The sequence below is a fragment of the Cricetulus griseus genome, chromosome 7, assembly GCF_003668045.3.
Source record: "Cricetulus griseus strain 17A/GY chromosome 7, alternate assembly CriGri-PICRH-1.0, whole genome shotgun sequence".
In the NCBI taxonomy this organism is placed as follows: domain Eukaryota; kingdom Metazoa; phylum Chordata; class Mammalia; order Rodentia; family Cricetidae; genus Cricetulus; species Cricetulus griseus.
This window is the reverse complement of record NC_048600.1, coordinates 55,285,953-55,307,146: the sequence shown is the minus strand read 5'-3', so window position 1 is coordinate 55,307,146 and position 21,194 is coordinate 55,285,953.

The following is a 21,194-nucleotide window of genomic DNA, read 5'->3' as shown; positions in this document are numbered from 1 at the left end:
CTATCCAGATGCTATTGATCTCCTAAGGGGAGAAAGGGAGGGAGCAGTGAATATGTGACTTTTCCATATGGTGTGTGCCCAAGAAAAATGCCTTAGCAATATGGTGTGTGTGTGTGTGTGTGTGTGTGTGTGTGTGTGTGTGTGTGTGTGTGTGTGTGTGTGTCAGGTGGGGGTTACAGTTCTCATCTCAGTTGTTGATGCATTGAATACAAAAGACAACACTAGGTCAACTCTTAGACTGGGAGCTTATGCATGCTCACAGAGTGGAAATTCTATTAGCTGCTTTTTCCTTTCTTTCTTTCTTTCTTTCTTTCTTTCTTTCTTTCTTTCTTTCTTTCTTTTTTTAGTTGCATCCATTCTAGATTGGTCAGCATGAGAAAAACACAGGTTAACTAGAGAGAACAGATCTATGTCGAAGATAGGGTGAGGTCAGTTTAATTTCAATACTACATAAATCCCTGTGGCCCCTTGGGTGTTTGTTATATTAATGGCCTTGAACGTTTAAGCGGTGGCATTGGAGTTATTTAATCTTGTGATTATGTGTGCTGATTTCCTATGGGAGAAAGGAGGGTTGGGGAGTTAACAAGGGAGTGTGAAGCATAACAAAGGGGTCAAAGGTTCTTGGCACATGAGAGAAATTTTGATTATTGTCAGGTGCATATAAATGGAATGGGCTTCTGGAAAGATGTGTTCTGCCCCCTGTTTTTCTGAGCTCTAATTGGAGCCCTTGCTTCCCTAATTGTGCAGTGAGGTCTGGCTACCATAGTTAAGAGGGAAGCTGTATATCAGGGGGCAGAGGGTGAAGCTTTTAAATAAGGCTTCCTTCCCAAATGCCCAAGCAAGGAATTGGAACAGTAATATACTGTAGAGCTAAAAAGTCTTAAAGTGGCTCTTAAATCTTTACCACAATTACCATAATATGGAATAATAGAGCCGATACTATTTTTAAAAGCTTTTGAAGGTTGCAGTCATAAATTGTGGGTTGCAAAAAATGTGTAACTGTAGCTTTTCAGAAGCTTTTTATTTTAATGAAAAAGAAAAGATTTTAATCAAACCAGAAAGTACTAACGGGTACTGTGAGGTAATGGGGGTGTTTCCTTAGTGCTTGGAGTACAAAGGAGTCAAAATGATTGGCAAGCAAGTGCTTAGGGCTTTTTTTTTTTTTTTTTTTTAAATTCTGATTCTCCTTTCAGATTCTCCTTGTTTGGGATAGCCAAGTGTTACAAAGAAAAAGGACACACTGGCAGCAGGGATCTAAATAGTTTGGAGGAAGGAAGGAAAATATTCTGGCTTCCATTGTGAAAGGGGGAAAATGAAGCACTATTAAGATACTTGGCTACAAAGAGAGACTCAGCAGGAGAAATCCGTGACCATGGCTTTCAAGATCTGTTGTAGGTGAGAATTCTAAAGGAAACATTTCTAGTTGTGGTGGGATGCTTACCAGCACCCACTCCTCTTGCTTTCTCAACCTGGTATCTCCTGCTCCCATTTTCATAAATACTAGGAAAGGAAACATCTTTTCAGCACCCATAAATAGATTCTAATCAAGAATACCTTTCTCACTTGAAGACAGCAACCAGTGATCAATCCCTAATATTATCCACTCAACCAGAATTTGGTGGCCACCAAGGGAAGCAATGCTATTAATGGTGGATGGTTCTGACAAGATGGTGCAAAAGGTTGGCAAATGGAGTCCCAAGTAAATTGAACTTAAGAACATAATCTCTACTGTGACAGTGATGTATGAATGTGAGCTATTTTGCATAGTCTTCTTTCTTCATAGTTCTTTCTTTCTCCCCTTTTCCAAAAATGGTGTGCAGATATTCTTTGAAGGGAAGGATGGAACGAAGGAAGGGACATATACAAAGATGACTTAGGTATGACAATAAACAGATTGACGTGGACATACCTGCTCAGGACATAGAATGTTTGGTCATTAGGAGACAAATAATGTTAAGTCATGTACTGTTTTGATGTCAGTAGCCTTGATCCATTATTTAGGGCTAGTTATAGATCTAATAGATGGTACTATTTAGGAAAAATTATTATATTTTATTTAATGTGTGTGTGTGTGTGTGAGAGAGAGAGAGGAGAGAGAGAGAGAGAGAGAGAGAGAGAGAGAGAGAGAGAGAGAGAGAGAGAGAGAGAGAGAGACAGCTTGCTAAAATTGGTTTTCTCTATCTACTATGTGGGTCCTGGAGATGAAACTCAGGTCACCAGACATGATGGCAAATTCCTTTACCCGCTGAGCCATCTCACCAATAGTATGTATGCAGATATTTTGGGGATTGAAGACGAAATTTCATTTGTCTTTCATATTGCAAATCTCCTGATAAGTGTTTGGCAGTTCTAACTTTTTCTCTCTCGTGTATATGATACACACACACACACACACACTCATATATATATATATATGTATGTATATATAGTGGTAGGAACATGCAACAACTGGTGACATTATGGCTGTAGTTAAGTAGCAGAGAATGGAGGGGGATACGTAAGACTCAAAGCTCAGCCCAATGACTCACTTCTTTCATCAAGGCTGCACCTCCTAAAGGCTTCATGCTCTTCCAAAACAGCCACCATCTTGGGACCCTGACACATGAACCAGTGGGGAACAATTCATATTCAAACCATGACAAATAACTTGGCCATTTTTTCTTTTTGAATAAAATATTTTAAATGTGAATATTTCCCCAGATTGATATTCTATATGCTTTGCCCATAGATTTATATGTCTCCTAAAAGCTATTGCTTTCTGAGATTTTAAAATATTTTTATTTACCCAAAGGAAAAACATTTGCAATTTAAGAAAATATTATTATAGAAGAGTCCTGAAATTTTGACATTTTTTCTTTAATATCCAAGTATATAACTCATTTTTTGTTTTATTTTTTATTTTTTGGGTTTTCGAGACAGGGTTTCTCTGTGTAGCTTTGGAGCCTATCCTGGCACTCACTCTGGAGACCAGGCTGGCCTTGAACTCACAGAGATTTGCCTTCCTCTGCCTCCCGAGTGCTGGAATTAAAGGCATGCGCCACCAACACCCGGCATATAACTCATTTTTAATTGAACAATTCAACGGCTATTCTAAATATTCTCTCTTGAGACAATATACAAACATCTTTGATGATACAGGAAGATGAAAGGAATTCTAAGAACTCCACCTACAGGCTTTATTCAGAGCAATGACACTTCAGGGCAGGTACAGAAGCCCTGGAAATGAAACCAAAGAATTTCATTCAATACTTTTTATATCTTCTCATTGATGATTCAGGCTCATCCAACATTAAGCTTAAGTTAAGAAGCCATGCTAGTCTTTGTATTAAAACATGTAGTTGAAAAATGGAAACTTCTTTTTGCAACAGAGAACACCCTGGAGAGATCATGAGAGCCAGGGCATCAGGGACTTTGCAGTGATAATGCATCTCCTAGTAACAGGAGCTATACCTGTAAATGTTAGGTATACATTATTCACTATCATGACTAACTAAATGTGAGCTGAACATGGATGACACCAATGAACATGCTCATGCTGAATGGGATGGGGAAAAGACCACAAGGCCTTAGGCCTACACTAAGATCTATAGAGGTAATTGAGTAAACCTGGAAATGAGAGGTGGTCCTCCCTAGGGAAAAGCACACCACTTGGTTGTCCAGTGCCAAATGTTCAGCTCTGAAAATACGCACACATACAAGTAACGTATGGACTCATAAGTTTATACTTTGGATTATATATGTAATATATATATATAATGAAAAAGAGGCCATGAATATGAAGGAGAGTAAAGAGGGGTGCATGGGAGAGTTTGGAGGGAGAAAGTGGAAGGGAGAGATGCAATTAAATCATAATCTCAAAACTAAACTTTAAAAAAGAAATGTAATTGGATATTTTTAGAAACTCTTACAGACTAATAGTTGGTCAAAGTGCTCAGAATAAGTGACAGTTGAATGCTCTTTGATATCTACCCCTCCAAGGCTCAGCAAACACGATTGAAGAGGATTCAGAAAGAATATAAAATTTTGAGTATGGGGTAAACTGGTAAAACACTGTCTTCTGTACATAACATGGCTGTTGCACTACTGAACAACTATGATTTCCTGACTAAGACTTGCTCAAATCTTGGCCCTGTCACCATTCCATCATGGAAGAGGTACTCTTCCTCTTAAGGACCTAGGACAGCGGTTCTCAACCTTTCTAATGCTGCCACCCCTTAATGCAGTTCCTCATGTTGTGGTGACCCCAACCATAAAATTATTTGGTTGCTTCTTTATAAGGTAAATTTGCTACTGTTATGAATTGTAATGCAAATATTTGTTATGCGACCTCTATGGGGTCATGACTCACAGGCTGAGAACCACTGATCTACAGGAAGTTAATGGTTACTGGGGGAAGGACAGAGATTTTTTTTTTTTTTTAGTTGTGTAGTTGCTGGTGAGTTTCTTAGGCTCCTGTAAATGATCTCTCTACCATTTTCCTAAAATTCATGGGTTCAACAGTATAAGTAAGTAAGTAAACAGACAAGAAAACAAAACCCCAAAAGACGGTACTTTTTCTATCTTCACTGGTTTCCTTATTTTTTAAATCTCAGTTTTTAGAACTCTATTGAAGAGTAATTCTATACTTTTTCATGGAGTGCAAAGACTTCTAAGACCTGGCTTCTGTTAGATGATGAGTTTCTACTTTGTACATTTCTTTATGATACGAATCCACTGTTTCACTAATTTTACCTTATCTGTTTCCCACAAAGCCTTCAAGTACCAGGAAATCAATAATTGGATGTGCACAGCAAACACTGGTTGAATGAAAAGCCTTCTGTTCACTTCCTTTATTGTCCTCTTCTTAACTTATAATTACATATCCAGCTATTTGTTGATCTTCTGGTTTGTCACCTTGATGAGACTGTGATCCTTAAAGATACACAGGGACTGCCATTGCTTTACTTAACATCAAATAAATATTGACACCTGGATCTGTGACTAGCATGAAGTGGCTGCTGTGTAAGTATTTATTAGTGAATAAAGCTGTCTTATTTTAAAGCTATCCCTGATCCTTCATTCCACATGACCATAACTAATATGTTACATTTCTGTTCTTTGAGACCTGTATAGTGTACAGACTCAATACTTAATAAGTATTGAGTTAGAATAAGTTTCAACACTGGCTCAGACTCTGTTGCTATTTTATTTTGGTTTAGTTTTATTTTGTAGTCACATCTGACCCAGCAGAAACAGCACAAGTAGAGTTTTGATTGTTAGAGTGTCGTATGGAGATGGAAAGTTATTTGGCAGGGTGCCTGATGCTGAACATCAAGCCCTTGGTTGTTCACTTACCAAAGCCATGTCTGTTTGTGCCATTTTATAGCAATGTGGAAATTGCTTATGACTGTACCCAGCAGAATGAGCCTCCATCCGAGCTCATTTGCAGCACTTTGAAAACAAACCCCAGAGCCCAATATCACAACTGTTTCCTTCCTTTTTGATCTTACCTCATTAAGGGGACAGGGTAAGAGTGGCATAATATGTTGAAATCTGTCAATACTTTGTGTTTCTCATTCATTAAAACCTTCAGATCCTCTTTTCCTCGTAGCTCCATTTTACCAGAAGGGTGAGGAGAAAAGCACTAAACAGGTGTTCTTGACTTGAAAAACAACAATTTTGAGTAACTCACAAGGGAAGAACTTGGAAACTTTCAGATTCTGAACTTGTCACTGGGAGATAAATTTGGGTTACATGCTTGCCTCTCTTAAGCAGGCGTTCTTTAACGTAAATTTCTGCAATGTGCGGGCACCTGATTTCTCTAAGGGCACACATGCGGCATGAAGCAATTGTGCTACCTAGAGATAGTGAATATTTTCTCAGATTTCCTCCAAATTTACACATCTGAGCTGGAGGAGTCATATGCTGAGCAGCTAATAGGAATGCTAGCTCTCCTCAGGAAGAAAAAGAAATATCTACAGGAGGAAAAATATCTACAGCAAATATTTAGCTTGGCTGATGAGAAAGTGTCTGAGTTTTGAGTAATGCAAATTCAACTTGAAATGTTTGTATAATTCTGGAAGAAGATTATCTGTCAAATAAGCATTCAAAAAGAATGTATTTCTGCACCCATCTTTTCCAGCTTAATATCAACCGAAAGAAAGGGGGAAGTTATTATGACTGTTATTTTTACATGAATTGTTTTAATATGTGGTCCCCAGAGCAAAAGCCTGAGCATCAGGCTCTAGCCTGATATAATGCATAGTAGTGGGTTCTGAAAACAATCAATTTAAGTAGTTAGGTGCACTCTTTTTCGTCTATCAGAATCTTTTTCTGAAATGGCCGGCATTAGAGGAATCCAGCTGATTTCAAAGATGTTTGGCTTTAGAAAGTTATAAGTGCAACTACTTCATTTATCACAGGATTATTTGAATAATGTTAACACACAGTATATCTGAGTAAAGGAGAGAAATATCCATGCTTGTGGACTACTGTAACAGCATTCTTCTCTTTTCTTTTAACTGTAGTCATTTTATAGGGAACTATGGATTGCGACCTCTTTAAAGGAAATTAGCTTCTACAGAGCCCCATTATCAAGGTAGTTTATTTTGCCATCAGCAAGATAAGCAAGTTTCTCAACATTCCAGACCCCATAGAATTCCTATAGTAATTTCAGAGAGCTGACTCTATTGACACCTAGTCATTTGGCAATTATCACCTAGCACATGAAGTCACTGTTTAAGGTAATTGGTACTTCTCTCTCTCATTCTAAATACCAGTAGTATGGGGCTGGTCCAGAGCCCCTGTCAGACTTCCCTGATTCTTGACATTTGGCCATTAGTCAATAATTTCATGTTACCATTTTCAATGTGCCTCAAACTTCAAGCACTTCTCTAGGGTCCCAAAGAACCAGAAACACAGGCTTGAGGTTATTATAAACTTGAGGGGAAAGTTTAAAACTCTGAATGCTAAATCTAAACGTTAAAATTGATTTAAAATCTCTTTTTATATAAAAGAAAATTGCCACTTAATCTGATTTTATGATGCTGTGCTCAAGAAAAGTAGGTAAGAAAAACTCTTATAAAATTTGCACAAGACTGTATTTCTGTCCCTATTTCTATAAACATTGGGTGTGATTAATTAGGTTTTTTTTCTATCATCCCTTACAAAATTTAAAAAAGTAAGAAGTCTGATTGCTTATTAGCTTGTAATATAATTATCTCATGGAATGAAAATTTCCTTGGGCAGTATTTGACAGTAGTGAGATGAGTGGTTCGATGATATAAACTCCTTGTCATAGTTTTTCTTTTGAATGCTGTCATAAGAATGACCTCATGCATTGGGAGTCATGAGATATGTGTTTATGTAAATAAAACACAGTTGACTAGCTGCAGAGTGAGATTTATTTTCTGTTGTCTTAGCACTAAAAGGTAAGGGCAGTGAATACCATTTGAGGCACAGAATGAAGGATTCAACAATACATGGAATTGGGAAAACCATTCAATGAAATAAGATTTCTCTTTACATGGCGAATTCCACGTTTCTAAGTGGATCATCAGTACTAGGCTATGAAGCTTCTGATATCATACACATTTGTTTGTTTCCCATGAATCCAGATTCTTGTTAAATCCTGGGACACATAAACTCAGTTTAAGACAGTTAAAGCTGTGACATGGCAAATTAGAGAGTTCCTATTCTGTCAGAAATATTTAAAATGAAATGGAAAATAACTTTTATCCTGATGGCCAAGCAAAATGGGTTGGTTGCTCAATCATGGATCTAGAGTGGTGGTTATATTCATGTTTAGAATATTTGTCTTATATTTAAAAATCAATGTTATCATGGCTTTACAGATAAGAAAACGTGATCCCCCAAAGTCTGGATGATCCAATGACGGTCAAGGTATTATTCAATAGATGAGTTAGTATTCAATTCCAAGTGCCTTATTTAATATCTAGGGTAATTCATGTCATCTTCCAGTTAGTGGAAAGACTGAAGTGAATTCATTTGTCTATTACACTACCCTCATCAGAGTTTGGAAAAAGTACAAGGTCGTGTTGCCTAATTTATCCTACCTCAGTTTGAGCCCTTTCACTGATATCTGTTAATGTTAGTAACATCTTCTGATGTTATTTCCAGTCTTAAGAGCCAATGAATAAAATGAGAGTGGGAGCAAGAGCATTCAAGAGACTTATTCAAACAGAATTAGTTACTGACCACAAGGTGTGATTAGTTCAGTGTGCTGAGGTAATAGTCTTCCCACCAATATATAGCTACTCAGGACTTAGAGATGTGATTTTATATGCAAATGTGTTCTTTATAGCTATAATTAATTAGACATCTAGAGAGAAAATCACCTTGGTTATTAGTTGTGTTCTAAACCCCATCTCTGGTATTGTTCTAAGAGAAGACACTGACAAATACACAGACAAAGAACAGCCAGCCATATGAAGACAGAGACATAGGCCAAATACTGCCAAGGCTTACTGGCCACCACCAGAAGCTGTGACAAAAGTATGTGGCAGGTCCTTAGGGGCCTTAGAAGGAACCAGTGCTGTTTACACCTTGACTTCAAACATCTAGTCCCCATCACTGTGCAAGAGCAAATTTGATTATTTCAAACCACACCCTGTGCAGACTTTGCTACAGTTTTCCAAGGAACTAATAATCTATTGAGGAACTATAAAGTTGTTTGCCCTTCACCTTTCTCCTTTTTATTCTTGTAGATATATGCTTTCTAGTTTGGGTCTTTGGAAACGTCATCAGCAGGTTTCTATTAAACCATCTTTAAATAGATTGCTATCAAAATGAAAATATGCTACCAAAGATAACACACTAAGCTATTAATTATTACCACATTTTCAAAGTTCTTTAAAAAGTGATGATTGTTGCTAATATCTCACTCTTTTGCTGATTTGGATGGCGTTTTATCTGGATTTGAGTGTGAGAATATCAGTAGGGAAAAGTCAAATCCTTCTGGCTATTAGTTTCTGAGAGTTGCAATTATTATAAATCAGGAACATATCTTTAAAAATATCTTTTATATCATGTTAATGTACTATAGCTATGGTGATGTAGAGTACTTGATTATGGCTTGCAGCCCAAAGGAAGGTATTTGTAAGTCAGTAGATTTAAATTTGCTGTTGAATATTTTCCAACTATAGTAGAGTGAAATTCATGTAGTGGCCAAGCAAGGAATAGATAATTAAGCCTATATTTCTTAGTATTTTAGGTTACTTGAAGGGTAAATAGTTTAGTGGGTACATTTTCTCTCTGGTTTCTTTTCAGGTGCTTGTGTAAAAGCTTTATTAAGCATAAAGGAATGATCCCAGTTTAAATTTATGACAAGTCTTTTTGTTCATAATAGAATAGGCATAATTTTTACTTCCTCTGCATAAAATACACACAAATACCTCCCATATAAATTTGAATTATTTTCCTCATTTTCTCAGACCTGATTATGATTTCTTAAGAATTTTAGCAAGATTTCTGAAAGGATGTTGAGAGAGGAAAACCATAGGCAAATAATGAGTTTGGATGTTATTTCATTCTTTGAAGTATAAGCCTTGCACAAACTATATACATTTTTCTCAATGGTGAAATGCTCATAAATTTCTGTAGTGTTCTTGCGTCAATCCACTGGCTTATTAAACAGCTATTTGTGTATTATTCTGGATTAGTGTTGCTGAAACACTTGCCCAGATAACCTTTATGACAGCAAGCCCTTCTGGGTATTGTAGGTTTTCATAAGTTCTGTGATTTTACCCAGTTGATATTAGTGGGAGCTACCTCTAATTTTGGTGACAAGCTCCATCTTGACACTCCATTGCATGTTACTTGTGGGCAAAATTCACTGCTTACAAATGAATGAAGTTTACATGCCATCATCTTTTTACTATTAATTCTACGAGACTATAGGATTACTCTGTCTCTCGATTGCCTCCTTATCATTTATATCACTTATATTATATTGACTAGTGTAATTTTATAGTTAACAATTTACAGATGTTTCATTCAAATTCAGAATTTAAGTTCAGAAAGTTACAGTTTATCCAGTCAGAGAACTGTAGAGTTTTGCAGAGATGCTAACATGTTTTACATTTTATTGTCTTTGTTTATCCTCTTCTAAGATTCACTAACAATACCAATTGTTTTATTTTCTCTTTATTACTCAGTCTAAAACACTACAGCTTCTCAATGATATACCCTCTGCATTATCTGTACTTCCAAATGTAAATGTAAAAATCCGTCGCTTGGATATTTCTAACAGTATGGTTAAAAGCTTAAATGTATAGTGTTTGCTTTATTTATTTAGTTACTTGATTTAGTCAACAAGTAATTACTATGCATTTTTTTCAGAGTCAAGCTCTTTACAAGACATTTGACATACCCTAAGAATAAGACTTTTTCTAAATATTGCATCAAAGATCAGTTTGACACAAAGGAATTTAAGAAATCTTTGTAGGTCATTAATCAAACTTCTCATGGCTTAATTTTTCCTATACTTCTCACTCTTCTGCTAAATTGCAGTTTTGTGGCTATTTCCTCTTCTCAGATCCTCTGATTGGCCCACTCTTTAGTATCCCTGTATAGCTCACAAGCCCCCGCCCCAATCCATCATTTGGATTCATCTATCGTCTCTCCACAAAATTTTCATATTATTCCTTTCTGAAAAGTGCAGCATTGTTTTTTATCTACTTTCTTATTTAGCTATGTAGCTTTCTGAGCATATTAGACTGTCATAGCTATCTGTGACACAGTGGTCATTTAGTCCTCTGAACTATTACCAACTACCTAAGGACTTCCCCATGAAGACATACTTCATGTGTCTGTTGTATTAGGCCTCTCTTTTTGAGGAATCAGGAGACTTCTACTTCAAATATTTTTGTACAATCATGATGAATAAGATTTTAAGTATTTTTTTCTAGTGGCCACATAAAGATAACCTATAGCTGAAATTAATATTTATTTATTTATTTGTTCATTTGTTGTATATGTGTTTGTGTGTGTGTCTCTATGTGGGTCACACATGCCACAGTATGCACATGGAGGTGAGAGTATAACTTGTGACAATCAGTTCCTGCCCTTCATCTTGTAGGTTCCAGAGCTTAAGTTCAGCCACCTTAGAGGCTCTTCAAGAGAATTTAAACCTTATTTTATTTAACCATATACCTACAACTTTTCCATTTCTAAAATTAATACATGTAAAATTTTAATGACCTACTTTATATATGGTCACTGATATACCAAATCTTTGAAATCAGTCTCTATTTTGTATTTAAGCACATCTCAGCTCTGATGAACCTCATTGCAAATACTCAATAGTTCCCTGTACCAATGGATACTGTGTTAGGTAGGCAAGATTTGACATCTTACTAATTTGTCACAAGTTACTCCACCCAAGGTAGATAAAGCTCCCAGCAAAGGTTACATTGTTTCCCAAAACTTTGGAATTCAAAGATGCAGCATCTTACTGTTATCTTGTAAAATTTTCATCTTGCCATTGGAAAATCCATTTGGGTCTGTGTTCCACGGAAACAAAAGAGTTGTTTTTGTTGAATTCTTCACTGCAGTGCATGTAATAGTTTGAGGTTTACACTATTATGTACCCATAAAGCATGCATATATCTCCTAACAAGCCTGCCATTCATTTTTTCAATAAATCCTGCACAGGGGTATTAGGGTCTGTGAACTGACAATTGATTTACTGCCTGGAAAATTATTCTTTATTGATTTATGTTACGTAGAGGTGACTGCAAATCCATAGTGTCTCTAATCAGAGAGAAAATGCTGAAGCTAGTGTCATTCTTATTTAGACAGGCAATTCCAAGGAGGAGAATTGGTTTAGCACTTCTAGATGACATCTACATATTATTCAATTATGAATTCAGTAATCCATAAATTATAATACATAAAGTCAGTGAGATCAAGATAGTTAATTAAAAAACAAAGTGTCTATTATACAAATAAGCATTTTAAATGTCATCCTGGCATTCTTTCCTTTGAGGAACTGGACACATCAACTTGATTTTTCCTAAAGTTTCTTCTACATCTTATTCGTCTTGTTATCCACACACCGAAATGCAAAAATATTTTAAGTGAGCAAAACCTTTTAAATATAAATTACTACAAGTTGATTAATCTGCTTAGGGAAGCTTTCTAAAAACCATATTAACATAATTTGCTGATTTCTGTGAGCTTCTTCAGGAAGCTCTGCAAAGTCAGGAAGGAGCTGAATGAGATCACCTGCTGCCTTGCTTTTGTGAAATTCCTTCTGTGACTGTTCAAATCAAGAGTCCATCTATACAATTACCTGAATTTAATTGAAATACAAAGGGATGAAACACAGCATCATGTTGGGTCAATGTTTGGGCAGAGGGCAATGAAATTGGTAGAATTCTCTCTCTCTCTTTCTCTCTCTCTCTCTCTCTCTCTCTCTCTCTCTCTCTCTCTCTCCTCTCTCCCTCTCTGTGTGTACCTGCCCACTTGAGGCAGGAATGTACACACAGACACACAGACACAGACACAGACACAGACACAGACACAGAAACACACACACACACACACACACACACACACACACACACACACACACACACACACTGGCCCTGTGAATTGGCTTTGGCAGTCTACAACCTCCCTGAAATTGTTTGCAGATTATGTCAATGTTTAATTGTTTGCCTTTTTCACAGAGGGCCTAAATGTTGTAGTATTCAATTTCCCATGACCTTAAAAATATCTGAGCTGTATATCATAGGTTTATTGTTGGAGTCACAAGGCCAAGTACTGTATTTCCAAAGTGTCTGCTTTTATCGAATCTTTGTTGGATAAAGGAAAGCTCTTGGTTCTTTCAGAAGTTCAGAGACTTTTTTTGGAATGCTTCAGATTGTTCAAAGGAGAATGCTTTATTTTATGATGCCCATCAAATGTGGCCATACTTTGATCAGCATCATGTAGGTGTGTATGTATACCAGCAAAATAGAGACTGCCAATTGTGATCTGAGCCTCCATATTCTGATTCCATTTACTGCATCCTCCTTTATGTTGACTGATGGTTATTTTGCCTGTTCACAGGTTGTTTTCCTTTGACACACACTCAAAATGAGAGATCAAGTGGGAAGATATAGAAAGCTTTTTTCTTTAACTTTGAAAAGAGAATGGAATGTGTTACTTTGACACCCTTCTAAATACACTCTCCATTTTATCAAATGAGATATTCAAATCAATTTGTTTGTCCAAACAGCATACACAGTGGGCTTGGATTTGGCCTGTAGTTGTACACATAGAGGTCTTGTTGGATGGCACTTGACGAGGAAATGGCTCCACACATATTTCTAAGCTGAGGCTTTGGTGGTTTTGTGTCAATACCAATGAAAGGAAAGGTAAATGCTGCCTATTTTTCTTGGTCCTTTTAGAACCAAGGAAATCTTAAGTGGTAAAGGCTTTTTTTGTAGGCAGGTATGGGCTTCTCATGGTGCCTGGAATAACACAGGAGTCGGAGACAAGTGAAACCTGGACATCTGGCTTTGTTTGTGCTTGTTGGACTTGGCTTTGGAGCTCAGTAGTGTTAGCAAGATGGGAAGTCAAGACTCCCCTCTCCTCGTGTATGTAAACAAAGTAGGACTATGCCTCTCTCACTTTATTTTTTTGTTTCCCAATCTACTGTAACAAACACAAAAGCCTGTCATCCCTATAAATGATGGCAAGTCCTCAGCTTCTTTACAGTAATGCACACAACTGGGTCTTTTATTTACCATTTACTTAAAATAAAACAAAACAACAAAAACACCAAATCCAAAGAACAGAGATGTTGGGGCTTTTAAACCTGAAAACTAGATATTTTTCGGTTGTTGTAGACAAGTAATTTAATGAAAATGCTACTGTAATGCTTTTTCCTCTATGAAAACTCGTAAATCAATTACAAAGGCAATTTCCTTACACAGTATGATTTTATTGTGTTTGACCAGGGCATTTGATAAGTATTAGTTCTTGCTGAGAGCAAAGAGTAAATTTTATTCCAAGCTTGTCTTTCATGCAAACAGCACGAGAAGCACCACAAGAGCAGCTGGACGGCAGCCCTACACTGGGAGGAGGAAGGATGAGGGCATCACAGGCTGGCCTGGCTGCCTCAGTATCTATACTGAAACATGAAGCCAAGATTCTCCTTCTAACACAAAGCTTGGCAAATTCTCCTGTCCAGGCTTATTTCCTAAAGGAATAGTGGATGTGGGATTACTTCTTTCTTTTTTTCTAAGAAATTTTACAAACACATGATCAAATCCAATTCAAACAAAACAAATGACAGCAGGGGAAAAAAAAAAGCCAATCCAGGTTGATGTGGCAACATATTGGAGTGCAAAGTTAGCAGCTATGGTTTTCATTTTTGCCTCAGAACTTGATATACAGATTGTCCTTGCCCTCAGATCTAAATATATAAAAGCAACAAATGTTTGCACACAATTTACTTTCATCGCCTACTGTCCAAAGATTGATTTGACTCATGTTCCTCACTTCCTTTGCCCCTAGTGTGTCTTCTGTCAGCCACCAGTGATTTAAGCTCTGTTAATCAGAAGTTAGCAGCATGAGTTTGCACTCTGTGTTGCCGTTCCTGAGATATAAAATCCTGAGTACTCCATAACCTATATAATTTTCATAGAATTGTAAGAGTTAAATGAGTTATTCTGTATGCTTTTGGAGTATTAGATAAAGAGAATGCCAGAGTACATATGATATGTTGCTGTATTACAGGAATGTTCAGTCCGTGAATGCTACCTTCTCTTTGTTCCATTAGTTCTATTATAGATATTAGATATACACCATATATACTATTGAATATATAGTATTACAGTATATCACAGTTACCAATTTAAATACCACCCACCCCTATCCCCTAGTATGCACAAGCTCTTATACGATTGACAATATTTCTTAAGTTTGTTTTTCTAGCTCTCATTCCTATTTTAGGAACAGAGAGAGAATGGAAATAATTTCTGAGGTGGGGGAGGTATTTCCATAAGAAGGGAGGGAGCTTTTGAAAATTGCATAAGAAATAATTGTACAAGATGGACACATTCAGGACACTGACCAAGGAGTGAGAATAGATGGGAGGCATAGGGGAGGAGGAGGAAGTGCATTTGAAAATAGGTGAAAAATATGCAACACCAAATCAGAATTTTTAAGGTGTTCAAAACATCCTGCATGCTTTGTTAGATAAAGTCTTCTGTAACTATCCAGGGAATTTATAAATAGTTTGAGTATTGAAAAAGGTAGGAAACCATGTAATTGATCAGGCTCTTAGTGAATCATGCTTAGGGTGCTATTTGACGCCTACAAGAGTTTTAAAATTACATAAAATTATACATTTTATGAGGCACTATTTATAAGATGTTTCAGTATGTGTATGCATTGTTCTGTGGACTTTTACATTTTATTTATTTAATTAAGTTAAAATTGAATTAGTTAAATTAATTTACTTCAGAAAACTTTCAGAACAACCAGAAAACTTTCAGCATTTTTTAGAACATACATTTGGAAAACTGATGGGCATAAGACAAAAAAGAATTAACAGTTGTTGCCAAAATTTTTGTCTGTGATAATTCCTAAGAGTCAATTAATATTCAACAGTGAACTTCTGCTTTTCAGAAGTTTTCCTTTTCACATTTCCTTAGCCTGGTGCTTCAGTGGTAAGCATCATTAAAATGGTCCCTGACCTAAAGCATCTTTCAGTTTGTCACAGGAGACAGGAAATTACACAGGCAGTGATATGGTGTTATTTAGGGTACTCAAACCTGAGGGGTCATGAAAATCTTCCCCAAGGATTGAGAAAGTGATGTCTGAATGACAAGTAGGAAAACAGCTGAATTTTACAGAGATCCACAAGGATGACCCCAACTAGGAACCTAAGCAATAGTAGAGAGGCTAACTTAAATGCCCTTCACCGATAATGAGAATGATGACTACCCTAAATACCATCCTAGAGCCTTCACCCAGTAGCTAAGGACCCACAGCTAAGCACTGAATCCAACTCCTGGAATCCAGTTTCAGAGAGGGAGGAGTGACCAACAAAGGGGTCTAGAACATGCTGGGAAAACCTGCAGAAACAGCTGACCTGAGAAAGTGGGAACTCATGGACCCCAGTCTGACAGCTGGGGAACCAACATAGGACCAAACCAGGCCCCCTAAACAGCCTTTATCCAGTAGCAGATGGACGCAGGAGTGGGCACCCACAGCCAAGCACTGAGACATACTCTTGGAATCCAGTTGTAGAGAGGGAGGCTGGATGAGCAAAGTAGTCAAGAACCAGCTGACTTGACCTAGTGAGAGCACAGGAACCCCAGTTGTAAAGCTGGGGAACCAGCATTGGACTGAACCAAACCCTGTGAATGTGGGTGCCAGTTAGGAGGCCTGGGTAGGCTATGGGACCTCTAACAGTGGAACCAGTATTTATCCCTAGTGCACAAATGGACTTTGTGAGCCCATTCCATATGGAGGGATACTATTTCAGCCCAGATACATGGAGGATGGCCTAGGCCCTCCCCCAAATGATGTGACAAACTTTGATGATCTCCCATGGAAGGCCTCACCATCCTTGGTGATCTGGTGGGGGAAGGGTTGGGAAGGTTGGTAGGGGCCATGGGAGGATGGGAGGGAGAGGGAATGGGGGATTGATATGTAAAATGATTGTTTCTAAATAAAAAAAAGGGGGGGAAGAAGGTGATGTTTCTGTAAAAGATGTAAGCTATTTCAGTGAGGTTGGAGTTAAAATTTAAGAGGGTGGATGTCAAGGATATGCAGTTGAAAAATGAAGACTTGACCATGCAGGTCCTCGTGAATTATACAATATCAGAATTTGATGTCTACCCATATTTACAAGATTTAATCATGCAGGTACTTGTAACACATACAAACCAGAATTCAGTGTATGGCCAAGATTTAATCATGGAGGCACTTGTGAATTATGCAACAATAGAATTTGATGTATAGCCATATTTACATAAACCTATCTTTACATAGTTCACAGGGTGAGGCCAAGGCCAAACGCTGGGAGATCATTATGGTGTTTGGTGAGTATTACAGGTGTGAGTTAGCTGTGATGTGAGGAGCAAAGAAAATAAGGACTTAGCAGATATAAAATATACCCAGAAATAGATCTGATAGCTGTTGATTGATCAGAGGTTTAGGATTAGGAAGGAGACCAGATTCAAATTTCATACCAACTTTTGGCTTATGATACTTGGTAGGTAAAATTGTTAAGGTATTTTCTGAAGTGAGGAAAAGAGTGAAATAAAGAGACCTAGAGAGAGAATACCCAGGAAAGTTTGGTGATGAGTATGGTTTTATGTGTCTTGAGTTTGAAATATCTTTGAATAATCCAAGTGAAAATTCACCATAATGAAATGGATGTCAGGAGAAAGAAGGAGCATAGAGATATATCACCAGGAGCCACTCACATATAGACATTAATTGAAGAAACTGGATGAGATAAGCTGTCCCAGAGTAGAAAATGGGTCTAGGGCAAATTCTGAGGAACACCACTATTTTCTTTTAAATGTACTTTATTGAAGTTTAACTTCAACACAATAAAATTCATCCACTAATGATCTTGATGAATGTGTACTAAACCTCTGTAGCCAACATCCCAGTCAAGACATAGAAAATCTCTAGAGGAATGCTACACTTGGCTTGTAATGTCTGACAGTTTAATTATCAGGAACTCTGGGTGGCTGTTAAACACAGTCATTTTTGAAAAGTTATATGATTTTACAATGCAATAAATTACATTTGAACAAAACACATTCAAAAGCCTTGTTATTTACTGCTGTGATCTTGGGGCTCCTTGCAACCTTTTTGCTTGAATAGAAGAACTTTGAAGTCATGGTATGAACTCAGTGACATCATGAGATGCACCACAGAAAGTGTGTTACATTTTGGAAATTGACCATTGGCTATAGATTAAATCTTGACTTTTTTTTCCTTTTCAGATCCTTTCCTACTCATGAGTAACCTAAGGATAAAAATAGGAATATTGGTTGCATTCAGAAGTATCATATCTATAGTTATTACTTTACCATTTCAAAAGAAACTGTGGGTGTTTAATGTTATATTTTAATGTATAATTTAATTTAATTTATAATTTTATAAAGTATAATTTAATTTAATGTATAATTTTAATTTAATGTATAATTTAATATTTGAAAACTGCTTTCTCTTTCAACAAAGCAGTCATTTTTTCTCAATTTTTAAATTTAAATTAGAAACAACATTTTTTTACATGTCAATCCCAGTTTCCTCTCCCTCCCCTGCCCCCCCACTAACACGCTACCTATCCCATACCATTTCTGCTCCCCAGGGAGGGTGAGGCCTTTCGTGGGGTCCTTAAAAATCTATCATATCCGTTGGGATAGGGCCTAGGCCCTCCCCCATGTGTCTAGGCTGAGAGAGTATCCCTCTATGTGGAATGGGCTCCCAAAGTCCTTTCCTATACTAGGGATATGTACTAATCTACTACAAGAGGCCACATAGATTTCCAAGGCCTCCTCAGTGACACTCACATTTATGGGGTCTGGATCAGTTCCATGCTGGTTTCCCATGTATAAGTCTGGGGACCAAGAGCTCCCCTTTGTTCAGGTCAGCTGTTTCTGTAGGTTTCACCAGCCTGGTCTTGACCCCTTTGCTCATCACTCCTCCTTCTCTGCAACTGGATTCCAGTTCAGTTCAGTCCAGCTGTGGGTATCTGCTTCTACTTCCATCAGCTGCTGGATGAAGGCTCTAGAATGGCATATTAAGTTAGAATGTGACTGTAGTACTGTGGGGGTCAGCAGAGGGCATCAAATCTCCTTGAGCTGAAGTGTCACTCGCTGTGGGTAATGGGAAGTGAACATAGGTCTCTGCAAGGGCAGTGTGTGATTTAAACCATTTAGCCATTGTTTTAAATTCAGCAGTCCTGTTTTCCATGATCAAGTAAGATTCAAAATACTGAAGTGCTGGACTTTTAATAAATACAACTTTACGGGAATAAGAAAGGGTTTAACACACTATATCTCAGATGAAAAGGAAATACAGTTATTGGAGAAAATAAAATTATTGGAGAAAAATAGAATTGAGATGCCATGTACTCAACCTTTAAGTGTGACAAAAAAGACCAACAAAATTTGGTAAGAATTCATTGGCTAAGTGGGATTTTCAATAAAGTGTATCATTGTTGTGGTTTGAGCATGTTTTTCCAAGAGAAGCTAGCATATCACATGAATTATTCCCTGCCTTCTGATTTGTTCTCGTTCTGCACAGCTTAGTTGTTGTTTTGCTATATTAGTGAGTACAAAAGAGAACACGAAGCAGTGAATGAGGTCCTATATGAAACAGCACTCCTTTTAAAGCCCATGCTTTCAATTCTGTTAGTCTGTTAGACCCCCGAAAACTCAAGCATCCAGGGTCCCAGGCCACGTTTGTGGTCACCCCAATCACCAGGCGGATTCGAGAGCTTGCTGCAAACTGCACGAGGCTTTATTGTAATTTAATGAGCTAACCCCATGTTAGCTTGGGTCTTTCACGCACCAGCCATGGCGGATGGCTAGAAAAGATAGTTTGAAGCCACTGTGTGCAGATCTTTATAGGGCAGCGTAAGGGGAGTGTCTAGGGGTACGCACAGGCTCACGATTGGTGTGCCTCCAGGCTTGGAGGGCTTGCCCTGTGTTGATTGGTCAACTGGTTGTTATGGCCCATAGGCCCTCCCAGGGTGGTTGCTATGCTCTCTATGTCATTGCTGTGCGCTTGTCCGTAAAGCACACCCAGGGTCGTAAAGCATAGCGCCACCAGCTAACTTCTGATTGGCTCCTTGTCACAAGACAGGCATCTGACTTTCTAGTGTCTGGGACAAGGTCATAGAAGCACGTGTTAGGCCGTTATGGCTGCCAAAAGGGAAGCTGGTTCCTTCAAGTCCACATAAGCTCCCAGTTTCTGTTAAAATGACGGGTGGATGATAACTGTCCTGGGAAGAAAATGTGTAGAGCTCTAGCCCTAAATTCAAGTTGTAATTAAGAAAATCTTTGAATAAAAAAGAGAGCAAAGCCATTCTTGTAAAATGACTTTGAAGTGTCCAACAGGCTAAAGGAGGCAATAAAACTTTCATTATCAACTCTAAAATGGATTTTTGTCTGGACACAACGCTAGGCTTTGTGCATCCCCTTGGTATGCCACATTCCACAAAGTGTGATGTTCTGTGTTTGCATGTTTGCTTCCCATCCAAGGCTCTGCGCTCCTCCAGGGCAGGAATAACATCTTACTCATCCCTTCATTCCCTGTAGCACACAGAATAATAAGTGCTTGATAACTTTTTGTTGAAAGAGTGAAACAATACAGGGAGGTGATAAATTGGGGACAAGGTTTAAAACACAGAAATAAAATGGAAAGTTTGTTTGAGCACTGACTGAATACTGATTAAGGGCAAGACAGAGGACTTGAAGCTTCAGATTCAGCTTTTAGTTAACCTGTCTATCCTGCTCCTGTGCACAGCACATGCTAATAATAAATAGAAGTTGCTTGGTAAACTAAATTATAGGTTTGGGACATAGTGATTTGTAACCAAGTTATTCATTGAGGATATATAGAGAGATGTCTTATACTAAGCTTACCTTGAATCAGAGACAGTGATCAAGGACTATGGAAACTTTTAACAAAGAGTGAAATAGTTTTGTACAATTGACAAATAAAGCAACATTAGAGGTGGAATGGAGTCTAGCACTCAGTGTGCTCCTGGAAAGAGTCCAGTTTTCTCATTTTTCCATATATCCATGTTCTATACTTGGCAATATGATTTGGCACCTAACAGGAAGAATCCATCATACACTTGATTATCTGGATCATCTCTCATGTCCATACAATGCCATCTTTCTACTTCATTTCCTTCTTTTGCTCATTATACTCCTCCAAATGATGTCTTTACCTCTGTGAATTAGTGATCAGTGTCTCTTTCTCTTTCCCCTCAAAGATCAAGATCTTTACATTTAAAGGGTCAGATCACTTCTCCTTTCTTCAGTATTCTATAGACACATCATTTCCTACCTCCTTACAGATTCTAGCTGCTAGCTTGCTGCCATTTCATCTAACTTTACATTATCATGATTGATTTCATTCTCCGTGTTACTAATTCAACTACAAATGTGACTCTGAGGTTCCTGAAGTTCTTTAAGGACCTTGTCCTCTACCTTAATGTTACC